The sequence below is a fragment of the Narcine bancroftii genome, chromosome 1, assembly GCF_036971445.1.
Source record: "Narcine bancroftii isolate sNarBan1 chromosome 1, sNarBan1.hap1, whole genome shotgun sequence".
Taxonomy (NCBI): domain Eukaryota; kingdom Metazoa; phylum Chordata; class Chondrichthyes; order Torpediniformes; family Narcinidae; genus Narcine; species Narcine bancroftii.
In genome coordinates, this window is record NC_091469.1 from 364,964,161 (window position 1) to 364,982,154 (window position 17,994).

The 17,994-nt window shown below is 41.5% G+C and overlaps 1 protein-coding gene across 2 annotated transcripts in view; it reads left to right on the forward strand.

The window, feature by feature from the left end:
* The first annotated feature begins 6,431 nt into the window (after nucleotides 1-6,431).
* The window catches only part of tpk1 (thiamin pyrophosphokinase 1), a 410,665-nt gene continuing 399,102 nt past the window's right edge, over nucleotides 6,432-17,994 (forward strand). Inside the window, exons 1-3 of one of the 2 annotated variants that reach the window (XM_069912524.1) lie at nucleotides 6,432-6,593; nucleotides 11,462-11,548; nucleotides 14,935-15,035. The gene's annotated coding sequence lies outside the window, so the exon portion shown is untranslated. The remainder of the gene's footprint in view (nucleotides 6,594-11,461; nucleotides 11,549-14,934; nucleotides 15,036-17,994) is intronic. The other variant, XM_069912533.1, reaches the window with a different exon arrangement.

Sequence of the window (17,994 nt, forward strand, 5' to 3'; positions counted from 1 at the left end):
CAGTATTTAGCTCACCACTTGCCTGCCCTCTATGTTCTTCCACAATAATACACTGAAACCTTGTTAGAATACGATTTGTTAATCTGCAGAATCACTTATAGTGCAGGTGTCTTTTGTCCCCAAACTGCTAAGGGGCGGGCTGATGACAAACAGCCTGTGATCCAACTCCCTGCTGCCTGACAGTCCCCCTCCCCGCTCCCCCTGCATGGGACTTCAGGACAGGGGCTGCCGGCATGGGACATCAGGGCAGGGGCAACCGGCGCGGGATGCCCCTGCCCTGATGTCCCACAATGGCTGCCCTTGCCCTGACATCCTGCACCAGCTGCCCTTGCCCCAAAGTCCCACGCCTGCCACCCCAGCCCTGACGCCCCGTGACGGACAACCCTGCTCCAATGTCCTGTGCCAGCTACCCCTGCCCTGAAGTCCCGCGCCTGCCATCCCAGCCCTGACGCCTCACACTGGACAACCCTGCTCCAACATCCCGTGCCAGCTCTCCCTGCCCTTACATCCTGCACCAGCAGCCCCTGCCCTGAAGTCCTGTGCCTGCTGCCCCAGCCCTGACATCCCAGACTGGCAGCCCCTGCCCCAAATTCCCACACATGCTGCCCCAGCCATGATGTCCTGCGCAGGGGGCAGGGGCAGCGGGGAAGGGGGCTGTCAGCCATGGGATTTCGGGGCAGGGGCGGCCAGCATCGGGCACTCTGACATATATGCATCTGTTCCGCAACTCGGCTTTAACACGGTATGAAATCTTGGACCCCTACTACTGCGTTCAAGCAAGGTTTTACTGTACTTCAATTTGTGCCCCTCTGTGCAGAAGATACTTATCTAAAAGAACAAAACAAGGAATATGGACTTTTAAAGCACATTATTAACAGTTTTTTGAAGCCATTTGCACATATGTCCACATTTCTTATAATTACATAAAACACACCAAAGAAAGATCATTTTTAAAAGTTGAGGTTTATTTTATATTTGTCTGAACTGTTTGTTCAAGTTGTGATTTTTCAAAGCAATTCACCATGCTTTGTCCACCAAACAAAGTTAAGCCACAATTTCTCACTATTTTTTTTACAATCCTAAACTATTTGCTTTAAGCATTTATAGTACAAAACAATTTTGGAGCATAGGTAGCTCAAAATCTCATAGAATTTGTATGAAATGTTTATCAAAGAACAGGACAACAAGAATAATACAGATTAGTGGAGAATAAAAGGCTAAGATATAATAAAATAAAAACATATAGGACAGAAAAAGCTATATTAAAAACTAAACAACAATACTATAAGTTTGGTGAATGGGTGCACAAAGTTTTAGCTTGGTGTATTAAAACAGAGGAGTCATCAAGAATGATAAATTCTATAAAAACAGAGACAGATATCCTAGCATATAAGCAAAAATAAATTAATAACATTATTAGAGAATATTACAAATCAGAATTACTAGATGAGAATGAAATGGAAGAATTTTTGTGAATGCCAAACTTCCAAAACTAGAAGAGAGAGAAAGGAAAGAATTAAATACTTCCTTCTCAAGGGAAGAAATTTGAAAGGCCCTGGACATCCTACAGGCTAACAAATCACCAGGAGATGATGGATTTCCACCTAAATTTTAAAGACAATTCAAAGAATTATTAATGCCTTGTTAATAGATGCCCTGAACCAAGCAGTGGAACAACAGGCCCTCCCAGAATCATTCTCAACTGCAATTATTACAGTGTTACCAAAAAAGAATTGGGGCCCATTAAAAACTTCATCATCAGTCCAATATCCCTGTTAATTGCTGATTATAAGATACAAGTGAAAGCATTGGCAAAACTGATACATACACATCAAACAGAATTTATTAAAGGAAGGCATTCCTCAAATAGTCCAGGAAGATTATTTAATATAATACACTTTGCAAAATCTGAACAAAATCCAAATATTCCAACTTCCTTAGATTCAGAAAAAGCATTTGCCCATTTGGAATGGCCCTTTTTATTAAAAAGATTGGGGAAAAATTGGTATAGGCAGAACACATAAATTGGATAAAAACTTTGTACCATAAACTGAAAGCTAAAATAATAACAATTAATCAGATGTCAGTGGTGTTCCCCTTGAGTAGAGGCAGGCAGGGATGTCCCCTGTCCCCAGCACTTTTTATTTTAGTGATTGAACTGCTGGAGGATATAATAAGAAGGGTTCCGGATATAAAGGGCTTAAAAATTGAGCAAGAAGAACACAAAATCAGTCTATTTGCCAATGATGTGCTATTGTACCTACCAGACCTGGCTAAATCTTTGGAAAAATTACAAGGAACACTAGAAAAATGTGGAAGAATATCAGGCTAGAAAATAAATATGGATAAAAGTGAGATAATGCCATCATCTAATTTGAATATGAAAGATACCAAAAAGAAAGTACATTTAAATGGAAGATGGATGGAATAATATATCTTGGGATAACAACTGACAATAACTTACAAAATTTGTTCCACTTTTTGGGAAGAGAGAAAGATAGAAATAGACCTACAGAAATGGAGAGAGGGAAGAGTTAACTACATCAAAATATAAGCGATCCCAAGACTGCAATACCTTTTTCAATCACTGCCTATTCCATTACCTAAAAACTTTTTAAAGCTACTAAACAATCATGTTAGACAGTTCATATGTGATAAAAAGTTACCAAGAATTGCAATGGAAAAACTGACATGGGACTACAGGATGGTAGGGCTTAGACTCCCAGAATTCAAAAAAATATTACATTGCTGCAAAGGCTAGATTTCTGACAGCCTGCTTCACTGAAGACAACCTCCCATTTTGGGTTCAAATGGAAATGTACTCAATGGACAAGGGGGAGCAAAGGACTTTATCTATGAATGGAGTGTCAAATCACTGGAGAAAATGATGGATAACCCTATATGATTAGAAATTGTCAAGAAATTAATTATTGAATAGGAAAAATACTCGGGATACCAACAAAAGCACCATTGTGTAAATATGTGTTATTGCCTATGAACATGGGCAATAGCATATAAAATTCATGGTATGACAAAACTGTAAGATATAGTAAGGACTGTTACATCGAAAGAACTCTTATGTCCTCTGAACAATTAAGATTTAAATAGGAAGTGGCCAATGGGACCTTCTTCAGTTTTCTCCAGCTTAGATCATTCTTAAGAGATAGATGGGGACCGTCATTGACCCCACCTGAAATTAGTGAAACTGAATGAACTGTCTGGATTGGGAAGACATCCAATATGTAACAAAAATGTACTATGCTCTCCAGAATGAAAATGCAAAACCAGGGTTGCAGAGGTCAAGAGAAAGACAGGAGTCAGACTTGGGTGTGGTGATTTCAGAAAGAAGCTGGTCAGATTGGTGTATGGACAGCATGACATAAATTATAAATGCAAGATATGGACTGGTTCAGTTTAATTTTTTAGACTTTTATGAGCCAAGAGTACCCCAAAACCCAGCAGCGATAGATACTCACCAAGACAAATGGTTACTTAAACAAAAGTTACTTATAATTATCTTTAAACGTGAAAACAGAATCAAACTTTAACTTATCGCTAATGACTTACCTAATCTAACTTCACCCCATTCTAATTCTTAGCACACATGTTTGTAATGTGTGTGTAAGTTCAGAAAAGTTCTTTGGTTCACAGTCCAATCTCACTTCTCATTCCTCCAAGTTCACTGGTTGCAGGCAATTCTTATACTGTGAACAGAATTTAACATTTATGAAGTTCACCAGGCTTTGGAGTTTGAAAGGTAAATGGTTACTGCTCAGGAAAGTTCTTGTCGGTTTTCAGAGAGAGACTTTTTTTGTACAATGGACACCCAGCCACTTCAGTGTCTTGCCGAAGAAACTTCACCCATCAGGGTTCTCTAGATGATAACCTCTTTCTTTTAAGTCACCACAGAGTTCCTTTTTGTTTCCCTTATTCGAAGTGAAACATTAGACAGCCAGTCCTCTCCTCTTGCATGAACCACAAGGGCTTTGACCAGTCTGAACTAAGAACTCACAAGCCATCTTCCAAATGTGGTTTTCCACAAGCATGCCAGCTTGTCCTGTTCCAGTCCCAGCTGCTGTCACTGGTTGTAACACTGTAGAGCTGATCTCTCTCTCTCTCTCTCTCTCTCTCTCTCTCTCTCTCTCACTCACTCACTCACACACACACACACACAACCTGTTTGACTCTCTCTGCTTGCAAAACCACATGACCCTCTTAGAGCAGCAAGTTCCCTTCCAGACAATATGCAGCTCTTTCATCTGTTGCCTTTTTGTAAACAACAATCCATTAGTGAAGTCTCTTGGGCACTCTCCAAAGATTTTGCAAGGGCCGTTGGCCATGACATATCTAGCATTAGCAGAGCTCCAGTATTTTAAATAAGGTCTGTTTTAAAGTGTTTGTAAGTGACCTAGACTAACAATCCCCAATTTATCTCCCAAAAACTTATCAAAATACTCGTCACAAGACCAATTATATCTTATCCCACAAAAGTTACACAGATGAAAAGACAAAATTTCAGAGATGTGGGACTGAGACAGGAACTTTTTTACATGCCACATGGGCAAATATGAAGGTGAGGCCATTTCGGCAATAAATCGCAGAAAAATTAACCAGGATAACAGGAGTGGTCTTCACTATACCTGCAAGGTAATTTTATGGAAATAAGTGAGAAATTAATCAAATATCAAATCTCATTTATAAAATTAGCACTGACTATCGTGAAAAAATGTATCACAATCACTTGGAAGTCCAGCTTCCCTCTACTGATAGCACGATAGACTGCGGAAATGAACAGCTGTACATCTATTAAAATAATTACATACAACTTAAAAAACAAATATGATACTTTTGTAAAGGTCTGGCAGCCATACCTGGACCACATAGGGGCCCAGATATAGTAATGAAAAGGGAAAAAACATAAAAGTAACTATTATATATACAAAAATGTAGTTTCCACAATTGTACACTATATATATTTAAAATATATGTAAGCTCTAGCGAGGAATGGATCTATATGTATGGGAAGGGAGGGGGCAGGGACTGTTTTGCTTTTATTTTGTTTGTTGTGTTTGTAAGAAAAAGTTTGATATATTTTATATTTAAAATGTTACTATGTATATTTTTGAAAAAATCAAAAATAAAATATTCTAAAAAAAAGTCTTTCATCTCATCTGAGATCTCTGCACTAATTATACTCTAAATAGCTCTGATACAATGCTTGCAGTTAAAAGAATGATTTACTAGCACATAATTTGATTCCTACATACACCACATGGAACAATCTTTAGAGTTATTTCAAATGTATCTTTTGTGTTAATTCTCACATTTCCATTTGAGTTACTTCATGACAGCTGTGATCACATTTATTAAATTCGAGGCAGGATTTGAGACGATTACACAGAACCACCCATTAGGGAATGAGGTATTTATCATTGAACCATTAAGCCAAGATTTTCTTGGAGGAACTCAAATTCTGCTACCATAAATTTATTAGGAGTTTATTGATAGTAAATACTGTCCCCTAATGTAAGGAGTTGGTATCATGGACTATTGAGTGCCTTGAAGTATAAAAATCAATTCTTGATTTCACTACAGCTAACAATTCCATCATAATAGATGATAGGAATTATCTGCTGAACATATGGTAAACATTGACAAAAGCTTCACTGGTATGACAAAAACAGTTGGCAAGCTGTTGTGCAAAACCAAATAATTGTTCCAGAGTAATAACTCCTCCAGGATTCCCATCCTCTGGCAAGGTTCTCATTCTCCCCCTCGTCTCCATCAAGAGCCTGCAAGTGGGCAATTATCAGATCAGTAGAGGGCATGATAAATTTAAATTTAGACCTACTGCATGGTAACATGCCCATGAGCCCATGCCACCCAATTGCACCCAATTGTCATACACACATGGTATATTTTTGAATGGTGGAAGGAAACTCGAGCCCCTAAGGAAAACCTATGCAGGGAGAACTTACAGACATTGCTGGATTTGATCCCCAGTCACTGGCACTTTAACAGCATTGCAATAACTGCTACGCTCACCATGCCAATCAGATCAGGTGTGGGTCAGACTACATTTGGAGTATTGTAAGCAGTTTTGGGCCCAATATCTAAGGATGGATATGCTGGTGTGAAGTGGGTCCAGTGGAGATTTACAAGAATGATCCCAGGGATGAGAGGGTTAACATATAAGGAGTATTTTATGCCTCTGGGGCTGCACTCACTGGAATTTAGAAGGATGAGGGGGGGAGGGGGATCTCATTAAATCATTCCAAATATTGATGTCTTTGTAGTGATAGAGCACTACCACCAGGAGGAGGTGGAGACAGTGTGTGTAGCATTTGGGAAATGTTACATCTTGCAAATGTTGTATTTTTAGTAGATTCAAGATGGATGCCTTCTCATGAGGTCTGCATGTATGTGTTCTGTTTTAAGTGCTGGTTTCTTAGTTAATAAATCTAGTTGTTTAAAAAGAACCCAGGTTTCTTTATTGTAATAAAAGAAATGTCATGTGGTACCAAGAGTGGAAGAAACTGCCAAATTCTGCTGTGTCCAGGAGTGAAAGAAGATTTAAAAAAACAATGTGCATGGTGAGTAACAGTCAATATCCATAGAGAAAATATGGAGGGATTAAAAGCTAGCGCTGTAAATTGGACTGGAAATATTGACCACGAGTGGAAGCTGTTTTAGCAGAGATTTATGCTTTACCTGCAAGTGATTGGAATCGACAGCCAACCAGATAACCGGAAGATTGCAAAGCTACTTACTGTGATGGGACCTCAAGCTCTAGAGGTTTACAACACATTTATTTTTGCTGAGGCAGATGACCAGGCCAAATTCAAAAATGTTATCAAGATGTTTGATGAACACTGTTCACCAAAGAAAAATGAAACCTTCAATGGCATGTGTTTTGCTCGTGCACACAGCTGCAAGGAGAGAGCTTTGATAGTTTTTTTTTTAACAGACTTAAAACTAAAAGCAACCATATGCAATCTTGGACCGCTGCAAGATTCAATGATCTGTGACAAATTGTGTTCAGGAATGTTGATAAGAAAGTCAGCGAAAAGCTTAGGGCCACTGACACAACATGACACAGTGAGACTCAACGATTCCAACACTTGGGACAAAAAGACTACTGTTCTGGGAGAAGTAACTCCAAGATCCTACACGGTCAGGAGGGTCAAATTCTGAGGAGGAATTGAAGGACCCTGCTGAAAACAGGAGCAGATAAATGCAGAGGGTTCATCCTGCACAGTGGAAACACCACCTGTGCTGGTGGACCAGCAGATCTGACACAAGCACTTGTGTTAAGAAGATCCACAAGAGTTGTCAAACCACCTGACAGACTGAATCTATAAAAAGAAACGCACACTTAGAAGTTGGTGCCACAGATGTTCATGTTACATTTTTGTTGAACTTTAAATTGAAAGAATACTGTGTTGATGTGTCATGTTTGATTAAACATCTCAAGGAAACAGGATTTAGTGATAAAGCGCTACCATCAGGAGGAGTCGAAGGCAGTGTGTAGCCTCTGGGAAATGTTGCATCTTGCAAATGTTGTTACATCTTTAGTAGATTCAAGATGGATGCCTTCCCATGAGTTCTGCATGTGTGTGTTCTGTTTTTAGTATTAGTTGCTTAGTTAATAAATCTAGTTGTTTTAAAAAGAACCCAAGTTTCTTTATTGTAGTAAAAGAAACATCACAGTCTTAATAGAGTGGATGTAGAGAAGATGTTTCCAGTAGCAGGAGAGTCCAGAACAGAGGATTCAGCCTCAGTATAAAAGGATATTACTTTATAATTTAGGTGAAAAGAAATTTCTTCAGCCCAATGGTGCTGAATCCATGGAATTCATTGCCATAGATGGCTGCGGCTGCCAAGTCATTTAAAGTGGAGATTAATGGGTTCTTGATTTGTAACAGCATCAAAGGTTATGGGGACAAGCCCAAAAAAAAGTAGATGAATGGGCTAAATAGCCCAGGTCTCCTCCTATCTGTTGTGGCCTGATGACCACAGCTGTGCCACCCATTGGTGTCAGTAAGGTCCCCATTAAATATTGGTGGCACAGTGCAATAACTGGGTCTGTGGACCAGCGCATTTAAGCTGTTCACCGTTTTAGAGTAGAATATCCAAATACTCACTACAGGGAGTCTAAAGAGGTTTCATCCTTTACAGATATTCATTGCAAGGTGCATATTTTAAGCTTCAAGTTGCATGCTCAATTTGATTGGAATAAGCCTTGAACATCTTTTGAAGCAGGCTAGGTACTTTCCAAAGATTGGTAAAGCTGGGAGTGTTATTTTTATACCTTCTATGCAATTTAAAATTTACTGTAGAATAATAGGCACAGGATTATTAACACCTTGGCCACATCAATTATTTGTAAAAGGGACATTCATTGTGCACATGACTATGTCATTACCATGGAAAAGAACGAAAGAGTGGCAAAGAATGGTGGGACCACACAGTCAGCGTTACGGTGCCAGTGACCCAGGTTTGAATCTGGTACTGTCTGCAAGGAGTTAAAGTTCTCCTTGTGTCTGTGTGGGTTTCCTCCAGGTGCTCCAGTTTCCTCCCACCATTCAAAAGGAATAGAATTTATAGGTTAATTGGTTATAATTGGGTGGTAGGACTCATGGGCTAGAAGGACCTTTTGTAATGAATGTCTAAATTTTAAAATTTAGAATGATGCCATTTTAAAATGGAGGTACCAATCTGGTATTATCTTCCCCAGCTCCATTAAATAATATACAAATAGACTGTTGCAATGAGGATCATAGGAAGAAACATGTTGTAAAGATATGTGGGACATGTTAGGTCTGCTTTGTTCATGAATGAGTGAGTCAAACACCAGACTGAGTCGAAATCAAGGTTCTTTGTTCTTTATTGCCGGATTGTAACACTTGCAACTAACAGTGTTGGTTGGAGAAGGTGCATTCTGCCGTTATCAGCAAGTGGTGTTTTTTATATACCTTAGGATACGTACTTAGTAAATTATCATACCATGACATTGTCCAATGAATAAACTGTTGCTATCCTTCTCTGCTAGTTTCCTGCACATCAATTTGTCATCCCCACTCTTATCTTGAGAGTACCTGTACTCTTCTACATTCCCAGCTCATGATGTTTTTACTTAACAGACACCAGGGAGTTAATAATGAGAACCAATGCATGAATATTAGCAGGATGTTCCTCAGGGTTTCACCAACGCATCCTAGGCTGCTATTATTTTGATTCCATGTCCTTCCTAAACTTAACTGTTAGGCCCTACCTAGAAACTGAATTGAACTTCCCAATAGGCTGGCCACCTACACTGTCAAGCTCCCCCAATTATATTTTCAATTTAATATTTAAACATTTTTAAAAATCTGTCATACACACTATCAACGATTCCAAAGGCTGAGTGAGGAACAATAGGCCTTAATACACATTAGATTTTGGCTGGCCCAACTCCATGTGCTCAAATGAATGGAAGGGGGTAGGGAGGTCGACTTTTATGGCCAGGTTACAGGGGATCGAGTCATCAGTGGGCGGGCCAGCCAATTATACACAGAACAGTATATGCATATCACACATTCACTCCCTCTTTTAAAAACAAGACCCAATCCTAGAGGTTCAGCCGGTCAGGTAGCCTCCTCTCACTCTGTGACCTGCGCAGCTCTGGTGGGGGTGTACTGGTCAGCTCTGTTGTTGGTCGGGTGGGGGGGGGCAAGGATGTCATCATAGGGGGTGGGGTTTGTTTGTCTGTGAGGGCAGTCATGGTGGTCAGCTTAACTGGGTGAGGGTTTCGAGTATGTGGTGTGAGTGCCAGGGGGGCGTCGCTAGCCTGCACTAAGACCCAGTAGGAGCCGGTGTGTGGTGGCCGGGGCCGGGAGTAGGTGGATGTCTCCAGTACGCGTCAGGTCTCAGATAGGGACTGGTCCTCATGGCCATCATGGTACTGCCATAAGTGTATTGCGGGTTTGCATGCAGGAGCTGCACCTTTTGCACCAACTGGTCTCTCATATGGCCCCTCACATGTTTCCTGAGCAGGCGGATCCTGGAGATGAGAGCCAGGGCAGCAGAGTAGTTCTGGTCGCTGACCTCCTGGAGAAGGAAAACATGCGTTCATGTGGGGTCATATTTGTAGCAGTGCATAGGAGGGATTGGATGGTATGGAGTGCCTTTGGCAGGACTTCTTGCCAGTGAGACACCGCCAGGCTTTTGACTTAACGACCAGGAGGATCGCCTTCCAAAAGGTGGTGTTTTCTCGCTCCAACTGGCCGTTTCTCTGGGTTCATAGCCTGTGGTCCTACTAGTGGCTATGCCTCAAGCCAACAGGTACTGCTACAGCTCGTGGCTCATGAAGGAGGACTCCCTAATCACTATGGATGTTATCCAGGTACCCAAACAAGGTGAACATGCTGCAGAGTGCCCTGAAAATCAGTGCAGAGGTCATGTCGGGACAGGGGACGGCAAATGGGAATCTGGAGAACTCGTCTGTGACGTGAAGGAAATAGACATTCCTATTGATCGAGGGCAGGGATCCCTTGAAATTGACACTCAGCTGTTTGAAGGGCTGTGTGTCCTTGATGAGGTGTGCCTTGTTGGGCCTGAAGAACTGTGGTTTACATTCCACACAGACCCAACAGTGTCTGGTCAGAAACATGACATCCTCAATGGAGTACTGAAGGTTCCGGGCTTTTATGAAGTGGAACAAGCTTGTGACCCCGGGGTGGCAGAAGTCATTGTGGAGGAACAGGAGGCGGTCGAGATGCGCGTTTGTGCACGTCGTCTGGGATAGGACATCTGGGGGGTCGTTGAGTTTGTCTGGCTGGTAAAGGATATCGTAATTATAGGTTGAGAGCTCGATTTTTCACTCGGGATTTTATCATTCTTGATTTTACCCCACAGTTTTGTGTTGAACATGAAGGTGGTGGCTCTTTGGTCCATCAGCAGGGTAAATCTTTTTCTGGCCAGGTAGTGACGCCAGTGGCACATGGCCTCAACGATCCCCTGTGCCTCCTTCTCGACTGAGGAGTGCCGTCTTTTGGGGCCATTGAGGGTGCGGGGATAAAAATGCTACTGGCCTGCCGACCTGATTGACAGTGGCGGCCAGCTCAAAGTCAAAGGCATTGCTCTCCACCTAAAATGGGATGGATTTGTCCACGGCATGCATCATGGTTTTAACGATGTCTCCTTTAATTTGGTTGAATGCCGCCCGGGCTTCTGCCGATAAGGTGTAGCTTTTGGACATTATTAAGGGATATGCCTGATCAGCATAATTGGGCACCCACTAGGCAAAGTAAGAAAAGAACCCCAGGCACCATTTCAGCGCATTGAGGTTTTGTGGTATTGGGAGCTCCATAAGGGGATGCATGTGGTTGGGGTTAGGGGCAATGACACCATGCGCCACAACGCATCCAAGGAGGGTCAGATGAGTGGTTCTAAACACACACTTCTCCTTGTCATAATTCAGATTCAGAAACTTGGCTATGCTGAGAAATTTCACCAGGTTTGCATCGTGGTCCTGCTGGTCATGGCCGTATATGGTAACATTGTCAAGGTAGGGGAACATCGCTGTCAGTTTATGCTGTCTACCATCCGATCCATCTCCCTTTGGAACACTGAGACCCCGTTGATAACTCCGAAGGGCACCCTGAGGAAGTGATAGAGTCTGTCATCCGCTTCAAAGGCAGTATATTTGCAGTTCCCCCAGGCGAAGGGGGAGTTGGTGGTACGCCGACGACATAGAGTACACTTTGTTCTGGGCTATTTTATTGACCATATCAGCTGTCCAGGCGAGGGATTATGCATCTAGCTGGGTGAAGCAGTTGACCATCTGGCTGTAATCAATCACCATATAGGGTTTGCTTCCGCCCTTGACCATCTCGGGTTGGAATCTCCATGGGCTTGAACTGGGAGCTATGATTCCCTCCACGAGGAGTTGCTGCACTTGGATTTTATAAATGCCCTGTCCTCGGCGCTATAGCGCCTGCTTTTAATCGCTATGGGCCTGAAGTCCAGGGTCATGTTCTTGAATAATGAGGGAGGGGATATGCGGAGGGTGGAGAGGCTGCAGGTGGGGGCCGGCTGCTGGGGGGAGATGTCTGTAAGTTGGGGGTTGTGTACCGTTTTGGGTGGTTGTGGTCTTCTGAAAGCCATCATCACACTCCTAAACTGGCTCTGGAAGTCAAGGCCCTGGAGTATCGGCACATGGAGCTGTGGCATTACAAGTAAATGGAAGTTATCATAGTATTCACCCCCCACCATTAACGATGCTACACAGTACCCCCGGATCTCCGTGGATTGGTCCTTTGGGGCCATAGAGATGGTGCTGCTCATGGGTCTGACACAGAGAGAGAGAGAGAGATAGAGAGAGAGAGAGAGAGAGAGAGAGAGAGAGAGAGAGAGAGAGTTTCTGGGCAGTGTCTAGGTACATAAAGCTCTCTGTGCTACCACTGTCAAACAGGCAGTCAGTTATTTTCCTGTTTACCTCGCTCTTCATTATTGAGTGGATGATTGGATGAGGTCTGCCCTGGTTCAGAGTCACGAAAGCAAGGATCGGGTCATCATCGTTGTTGTCAGAGGGGAGGCCCGACTAGTAAGATGGCGGCCCCCATGTTGACCATGCTGTCGCATCAGTGGAAGAAGGAAGAAGTGACATTATCCGGAAGGCAAAAAGGTGACATCATCCAGGAGGGCAAAGGGGACGCAAGATAAGATGGCAACTCCCGAGTCGCACACAAGGTCGAGCCATTTGGAGCCAGATGTGACATCAGCGCCACCCTGCTCACTCAGGTGAGTTTGGACTTATAGACACACTGGTAATGTCCCTTCTTCCTGCATCGTGAACAGATCACCATCTTAGCCAGAGTCATCAGGAGTGCTTCTGCTAACTGCAGAAGTGGCACCTCAGGTGTCCAATTGTGGTGGTGGTGGGGTCGTGGCTCGCTATCACGGAGGTGGTCTGCAATGCCAGGTCCCAACATGGCAGCACCTGCAGTCTGCACTTGGAGGTCCTGTTGTTAACAGCAATCTTGTCAGCATTGCATTGGGCCAAGTCAAGGGTCCTGGCAAACTGGAAGGCTCTCTCCAGAGGCAGCTTGGCCTCCTCAAGCAGTCACTGATGAATGTAGTCTGACATCATTCCAGCCACACAGGCATCTCGGACCAGCTCCTCCACACACTGGGCTACAGGCACAGGGGCTGTCGTAGTGCCCCAGCAGTTTCTCCCCAGGTCATACAGAGCTCGGAGGAACTCGTCCATGGACTCACCGGGTTCCTGTCTCCTCAAGTCCAGTTGATACCGTGAGTACACTTCATTCACCCAGGGTCGGTAGAGATTGTGAAGTTCAGCCATGGCCTCTGGGTAGGTTGTGCAGCTCTGGATCACCAGGTACACTCGGTGGCCAACTCTAGCTTGCAGGACCTTGAGTTACTTCTCATCAGAGTCCACCAGGCCCGCTGCAACTTTGAGGAAGTTTGTGAAGCAGGTGATCTACTGTTCGTACCATTCAGCAGCTCCGGGCATCTGTCGAGACTCAGCAGCTTGTCCATCCTGTGTGGAAAATTAATGTGTATTAAATTGATCCGCACTATCAATGACTCTAAAGGCTGAATGAGGAATGATAGGCTTTAATACACTTTGGATTTCAGCTGGCCCAACTCCATGCAATCGAATGAATGGACGGGGACAGGGAGGTCGACTTTTATGGCCAGGTCACAGGGGAGGGTTTACATGGGATTGAGTCATCAGTGGTTGGGCCAGTCATAGAACATAGAACAGCACAGAACAGTATATACATATCACCACAATCTGCATTGATTTTGATTTACGAACTAAACCTGTATCTTGCCACTTGGATAGAAATTAGGCCTGGAACCTAAAATTCTCCTCTCGCTGCCAACATCTGGATGCCACCAGCCAACTGCCAGAAGGTCACTTGGGGAATAATTCATCTGAAATATTGTGTTGCTCTTTGAACGTAGATTTTACAGCTTGTTTCTGATTATTGATTCTTTCCTGACAATTGTGTTTGCTACAATAAAAGCTGAGCACTTTGTTCTTTTTTTCTATGAAGTATGATTATGGTAGTGCCCTTCTTTCTGGTGTTTGTAGGCATGCAGCTGTTCTAATAAGTGCTTTTCTGTTTTTCAATATATTTGACAAGAAATAAAAGAATGATCTTGGCTGCATGGTGTGATCGTTATTTCTCTTGGGAATATATTATGTCGTTGGGTTATCTCTATTTCACATTTCATACATTTGTAGATGTCATTTAACACACAATACAATTGGAAAAAGGCCTTGTTGCTATAGCAGATTTGAATAATTATAACCAGCTTTCTCTTTAATATTTATCAAAAATATGATGGTAAATCAAGTCAATTGATTAACAGACATTTGTTGTTTTTAACTCTGAGTTTTAATGATGATGAGTTTATTGTCATATCTATATTACAATGTAGACATACACTGAAATTATTACTTGTCTTAAGTGAATTGAAAAGAGAAAATAAATACAAAAAAGTAAAAAAATATATTCAGTTATCCTCGTGCAAGAACAGTGATTTTGCAAAAATGCAGATGTGATGTTGTTGCAGTGTCTGACTTAAAATAACAAAGGGAGGATCAAGTGCCTGATAACTGTTGGATAGACATTGTTTTTAAACTAAGAGAAACTGATCTCCAGGTTTCTGTACCTTTTGGCCAAATGTAACAGTGAGAGGAGGTTGTGACCACGGTTATGACAGTCCTTAATGAGGTTGGATGCCTTGTTGAGATCATGCTTCACATTCAATGGCTAGGAGGTTAGAGCTGTAATGAATCTGGCTCTGCTCATTACCTACTGGACGGTCGCATTTCCAAACTAGGCTGTGATGCAATTTACAGTGCATCTGTCAAAGTTTGCTAGAATATTTTATGGCATGCATGTTATATCTCCTCAGACTCCTTCGAAAGTATAGGTACTGGTGTGCCTTCTTCACTGTTGCTTGGATGTGTTGGCACCAAAAGAAGTCCTCTGACATGGAATCCCAATAACTTGAAGGTACTTATGCTCTTTCCTCCATCCCATCAATGTGGGCTGATGCGTGGTCCCTTGGTGTCTCCTTCCTAAATTGAACAATAAGGTCCTTGCTCTTCGTGGCATTGCAAGCAAGATTGCTGTTCATCTAACCTGATTTTTCATCTTGATACTGTATTCTGACATCATTTCCACTTATTCGTCCAACAACTGTGATTTAGTCAATGAATTTGTAGATTGAGTCGCACAATATCGAAGGCCGGAGTGCCTGTACTGTCTGTATTTTTCTATGAGTTGGAGTTGATCTTGGCTGTGCAGTCATGGAGTGTCTAGGGAGTAGAGGAGTGGTCAAACCATCAAGGATAGAATTCAAAGAGCTTTTACACCTTCAGTTCAGATTATCATCACCAATAATTCAATAGGTTTAATCTATGACATCCATCATTGTATTATTACTTTGACACAGGCTCTTTAACAGTTCAATTACTGTCTTGTTACTCTAATTATGCAGCTATATTTACTCTCTGAAATGCTTCTTTTCCTTTCCTCAAGGTAAACAATTCAAAACATTTTGGTATTCGGATTCTGTGCTTAAATGAAGGATTTTCAAGACAAACCAGAAAGTGAATATTGCACATTTTTCTCTGCTCTGTGGATAGTTTTAGTTTTATTCTAACCATTATCAGTATCATCCATCTTAAGTCATATTTTATACTTTTTTTTAATGTGTTCCAGTGCTGAGAACATGCCCGAGACCATTTAACTTTAGGCCAGTGGTTCTCAACCTTTTTCTTTCCACTCACAGACCACTTAAAGTATTCCCCATGCCATCGGTGCTCTGTGATTAATTAGTAAGGTGGTCTATGAGTGGAAAGGGAAGGTTGAGAATCACTGCTCTAAACCCAATTGTTACTGAAATATTTTGCTTGAGAAAAATTGTCATTGTCTCATTTCCTTTGGAGTTATGAAATAGTGCACATAACGAGTCAATTAGGTACGATTCAAACAGTGGTTTTCAACCTTTTTCTTTCCACCCACAGAGCACCTATGGCATAGGGAACTTAAAGTGGTATGTGAGTGGAAAGGAAAAGATTGAGAACCACTAGACTAAATGAATATTTTGCATCAGTCTTCACTTGAGGCAAGTGGCAATTGAAATGTACTTTTTTGCACAAATTGAAATTGTGAATATTCATCTATTTCTTTATCTATGATTAACTCGCTCTCTCTCTCTCATGATATAGTATGGTTCTTTATTTTATACTATTATTGCTGGTGTATCTTCCATTCTTGTGAGGCTGCTGCAAGTAAGATTTTTGGTACATCTGTACATTGTGTTTTTGTTTATGTAAACTCTCATATCATATGCACTAGTTAGAGAAGTCTCTGATCTAAGCAAGAAAGGCATTTCAAATGCAGAGGAAAGCACCAAAGCCTGGTGAACTTTTTACAAATCAGTGAACCGGTGCAGACTCGAAAGGCCAACATGGCCTGTTTCCGCTCCGTAAATGGTTATATGGTTATGTCATCAGCAAAAATAGATGAACAGATGGGTTTTCCAGTCAATTTGGGCGAAACTAATCCAGAAATGCTTGATGATAACACCACAAACCCAAAGTAAAAAGGGTTTATAATGATAGACAAGTTTAACACAAAGGTAAGATTGGACCAAGCCTTGAGGAGAATAACAGCACCTCCTAAGTGGGGATGAAAAGGTTTAAACACACCATTGAGGCTAGTGTGCACTGGGGAGTCAGAAGTCCAACTTTGAATTCTGGGTTGGTATCAAATGATATACTTGTGTCTGGGTAGTGTGGATGTTTCTAATAATCTTGTGGGCTTAAAGAAGTTCATGAAAGCTTCTTGCTGTATCTTCCACTGACAAAGAAGGTTTCTTAACCGGTCTGTGATTCTTTTGCACAATTCTTCAAGGAAAAAATGTAAAGACATTCAAACTGTAGGGGAGGTATTCACTTTATTCATATAGTCACAATATGAGAGGCATCTCATGCATTCATGCTAATTTCCAGGCACTTTTACAATACAAATACATGACACAAAATCCAGCTTGGGTGTAATTTTGTGAATAATGATGTCCATGTTGATGTTCATACTTGGCTTTCACTCATTCCCAGATAAAAGAAGTTATGATCTGAAACCATGGCTTGTCTATAATAGCAATTTTGTCAACTGAACCTAGGAGGCAAAATTAAACATATAAATCATACAACAAATTTTAGACTACTGCAATATTATAAATAAGTAATGACCCATCAGAGAAAATTGAAAGATGTATTACATAGTGTCTTTCTGTATTAAAACATCTCAAAGCACTCCACATAACTAATTAGTATGAAAAAGAATGAGTTTCTGTACGGCAAACACTGCAGCTAATCAATGCAGAGTAAGTACTAAAAAAAAGAGAAATCAATGAGCAGTGTTTTGCATGGCAATGGCAATCCTCCATCCAACTGTCTGCCATCTTCCCTCACATTGCCCTCCATGCCTTTTCCCCCACTTCCCACACTGGTTAGTGGGATCATTCATACTCTCTTCTTCTAACTTGTACTAACTGAGAAATGCAGACATTTTTCACTACTTCATGATATTGGTTAAACAACCTTTCTTCAATAAGTTGAAAATATTTATAACTACTAATCATTCATACTCTCTTCTACTAACTTGTACTAACTGAGAAGTGCAGACATTTTTCACTACTTCATGATATTGGTTAAACAACCTTTCTTCAATAAGTTGAAAATATTTATAACTACTAATCATTCATACTCTCTTCTACTAACTTGTACTAACTGAGAAGTGCAGACATTTTTCACTACTTCATGATATTGGTTAAATAACCTTTCTTCAATAAGTTGAAAATATTTATAACTACTAATCATTCATACTCTCTTCTACTAACTTGTACTAACTGAGAAGTGCAGACATTTTTCACTACTTCATGATATTGGTTAAATAACCTTTC